Source organism: Balaenoptera musculus, chromosome 18, assembly GCF_009873245.2.
Source record: "Balaenoptera musculus isolate JJ_BM4_2016_0621 chromosome 18, mBalMus1.pri.v3, whole genome shotgun sequence".
In the NCBI taxonomy this organism is placed as follows: Eukaryota; Metazoa; Chordata; class Mammalia; order Artiodactyla; family Balaenopteridae; genus Balaenoptera; species Balaenoptera musculus.
Window position 1 is genome coordinate 39,002,671 of NC_045802.1, and position 4,107 is coordinate 39,006,777.

At 38.6% G+C, this 4,107-nt stretch overlaps 1 pseudogene; it reads right to left on the minus strand.

The window, feature by feature from the left end:
• Positions 1 to 1,510: 1,510 nt before the first annotated feature.
• Positions 1,511 to 3,006, minus strand: LOC118884312 (annotated as a pseudogene).
• Positions 3,007 to 4,107: the final 1,101 nt, after the last annotated feature.

Consider the following 4,107-nt stretch of genomic DNA (forward strand, 5'->3'; position numbering starts at 1 on the left):
AATTCAATAACTAAAATGAAAAATACACTAGAAGGAATCAATAGCAGAATAACTGAGGCAGAAGAATTAATAAGTGAGCTGAAAGACAGAGTAGTGGAAATCACTGCCACAGTACAGAATAAAGAAAAAAGAATGAAAAGAAATGAGGACAGTCTCAGAGACATCTGGGACAACATTAAACACACCAACATTTGCATATAGGAGTCCCAGAAGGAAAAGAGAAAGAAAAAGGGCCTAAGAAAATATTTGAAGATATTGTAACCAAAAACTTACCTAACATGAAAAGAAAACCCTCACTCAAGTCCAGGAAGCACAGAGAGTCCCATATAGAATGAACCAAAGGTGGAACATGCTGAGACACATATTAATCAAACTGACAAAAATTAAAGACAAAGGTAAAAATATTAACAGCAACAGAGAAAAGCAACAAATAACATCCAAGGGAATCCCCATAAGATTATCAGCTGATTTTTCTGCAGAAATCCTGAGGGACAGAAGGGAGTGACACAATATATGTAAAGAGATGAAAGGGAAAAACCTACAACCAAGAATACTTTACCAGGCAAGGCTCTTGCTCAGATTCGACAGAGAAATCAAAAGCTTTACAGACAAGAAAAAGCTAAAAGAATTCAGCACCACCAAACCAGCTTTACAACAAATGTTAAAGGAACTTCTCTAGGTGGGGAAGAGGCAAGCAACTTAAAACAACCTTTACATATATAGACTGCTATATCAAAACCTCATGGGAACAGCAAATCAAAAAACTACAATAGAAACACACACACACACACAAAAGTAACCCAAACACAACAAGAATGATAGTTATCAAATCACAAAGAAGATAACAAAAGAGGAAGGGAAGAAAAAAATACCTGCAAAAACAAATCCAAGACAATTAAGAAGCTGTCAGTAGGAACATACATATTGATAATTACCTTAAATGTAAATGGATTAAATGCTTTAACCAAAATACATAGACTGGATGAATGGATACAAAAACAAGACTCATATAAATGTTGTCTACAAGAGACCTACTTCAGATCTAGGGACACATACAGACCGAAAGTGAGAGGATGAAAAAAGGTGTTCCGTGCAAATTCAAACCAAAGGAAAGCTGGAGTAGCAATACGCATATCAAACAAAATAGACTTTATTTATTTTTTTTAATTATTTTAAGATTATTTATTTATTTATTTTAAAACAGGTCACAACACTAAGCTTCTGGGCCATTCTGCTAATGCACAAAATACAAATGCTTGCTAAGCAGTTGAAGGGCATGCTTTAGTAGCATGTTTGAAAAGTGAATAAAAATCTATATAAAACAAATATTCAAATAGTTTCCATAGGAACACAGTTAAGTGTGACCCCATCACCTAGTCTTCCACACTGTTGCATCTGTGTCAACACTACTCACATAGACATCTCAAAATTAGCAGTAATTAAGTTAAATGGTCCCCCCCAAACCCTTAAACCAAGCTAAACTCACAGTTAACAGCTACAAGAATGGTATCTACACATTAATACAAGCTGAAGCACAGGCTGCTGAGTGCCATTTCATTCCACTCTCCCAAGCACAGGACACAGGCAGAGTGCCAACATCCAGCTCCTCTACTCTGAGTGGGAAGTCATGGTTCTGGATTTTCTGCATCAGTTTCCATGTTGGCCCTGACGTCACATAGTAGATGGTCGGTCTCTGGAATCTATTGAAAGTAGAAGCAGCAGTGACAGTGCAAACACCCATGTTTTCAAACAGCATCCAATTGCCCACATTCATCTCAAGTAAGTTACAGTGCTCAACAATGCGATCCAGGCCATCACAGGTCAGTCCCCGGATGCTGAATGAATAATACTTCTCATCTGGTTTGGATCTCTTCTGCAGAAGAGGCTTCACATGTTCATGGTCGTAGAGGATGCAGTTGAATGATCCCTATACTCCATCATTCCCATAATACATAAATGTCTGTTCACTTGACTCATCTTCATCATCAGAGCCTGTCTGTTCCTTTAAGATGAGTTTTTTGGCAATGATATTAACTGCTAGAGTGAAAACTGAGGCAACACAGTATCTTCCTGGCTCAGCTATGATTCTCACTCCAGAATCTGTTGGAAAATACTTGCACAACACTGGGTTGATTACACTGGTGATCTCTTCAAATTTAAGATTTACATCCTCAGATCCAGGAAAACCACAACCAATATCAAGCAGAAACATGTTGAAACCAACCTCAGCTCCCATGTCAAAGACACAGTGGGCATCAGAGATGGTCTGCACGAAGGTCTCTGGATCAGTACAACCATGTCCCACATGGTAGCTGACAACAGTGACATCAATATCTAGCTCTTTTGCCCATTCCAAAAGAAGCCTGCTGGTTTTGAGTGTGGCACCAAATTTGACACTGAGGTGACAGACTGCTTTGGAATCATCAGTAGCAATCTGAAAAACCAACTTGGCCTTTGGATGTGCCCTGGCAACTTTCACCAACTCGACTTCACTATCAAAAGTCATCATCTGGACTCCATTATTGGCAGCATATTTAATCAGAGACACTTATTTACAAGGATTTGCATAGATAATCCTCTCTGGAGGCACCCTGAGGCTCTGCACCAACTGGATTTCAGTCTTGCTGGCACAGTCAAATCCCTTCCAAATGGCAGGTATGGTCTTCACTATGGTTCTGCTATAATTGCATTTGACTGCATAAAAGGGGGTGACTCAAGGAAGAGCTTTAAACCATCTCAGATGTTTCTTTACAATGTCTCCCAGGTCTGCAACATAGAAGACATCCTTATCATCATCAGAAGAAACTTCATTAATTTTTTGGTCCAGAATGTCCTTGGCAGTAAAACCTTCATCCAAGAAATGGCAGTCAAACTTCATTACTAAAGTTATTCATGGTTTCTTGATATCTTTTTGAAACAACAAAATGGGAAACTAAGAGATGGAATTTAAAGAAATTATGCCAACTTTTCACAAAGGCAATTCTCCAGGAATTCCAAGTCCCACTGAAGATGTGTGTGCCCTCAGTGCAGCAGTGAAAATGTTCTGATAAATGTACAATCTGCTGTCCACCTTAGAGCACACGGGTGCCACAAGTAGACCGCATGGAGGCGAGATGCCGCCACCACCGAGCACTCAGGACCACTGGCCACCCTGCCTCTGTCCCCACCACCCCCGTCACCCACCCTCCCAGCTGCCCGCTGCCTTGCTCCCTCCAGCAGAGGATAACCAGCCCGAGGTGGCACTGAGTGCTGGCAGAGGGGCAGCAGCAGTGGAGGCTGAGGGAACTGATCAAAAATAGACTTTAAAATAAAGAGTGTTACAAGAGACAAGGAAAGACACTACATAATGATCAAAGGATCAATCCAAGAAGATATAAAAATTACAAATATATATGCACTCAACATAGGAGGACCCAATATATAAGCCAAATGCAAACAGCCATAAAAAGAGAAATAGACAGTAATACAATAATAATGGGGGACTTTAACACCTCACTTACACCAATGGACAGATCATCCAAACAGAAAATCAATAAGGAAACATAGGCTTTAAATAACACATTAGACAAGATGGACTTAACCAATATTTATACAATATTCCATCCGAGAGCACTAGAATACACTTTCTTCTTAAGTGTACATGAAACATTTTCCAAGATAGATCACGTCTTGGGCCACAAATCAAATCTCAATAAATTTAAGAAAATTGAAATCATATCAAGCATCTTTTCTGACCACAACGTAAGGAGATTAGAAATAACTGACAGGAAAAAAAAAAACCTGTAAAAATCATAAACACATGGAGAATAAATTAAACAACCAATGGATCACTGAAAAATATCAAAGAGGAAATAAAAAACTACCTAGAGATAAATGACAATGAAAACGCGATGATCAAAACCTATGGAATGCAGCAAAAGCAGTTCTAAGAAGGAGGTTTATACCAATACAAACGTACCTCAGGAAACAAGAAAAATATCAAATAAACAACCTAACCTTACACCTAAAGCAACTAGAGAAAGAAGAACAAACAAAACCTAAAGATAGTAGAAAGAAAGAAATCATAAAGATCTGAACAGAAATAAATGAAAGAGATGATGAAATCAA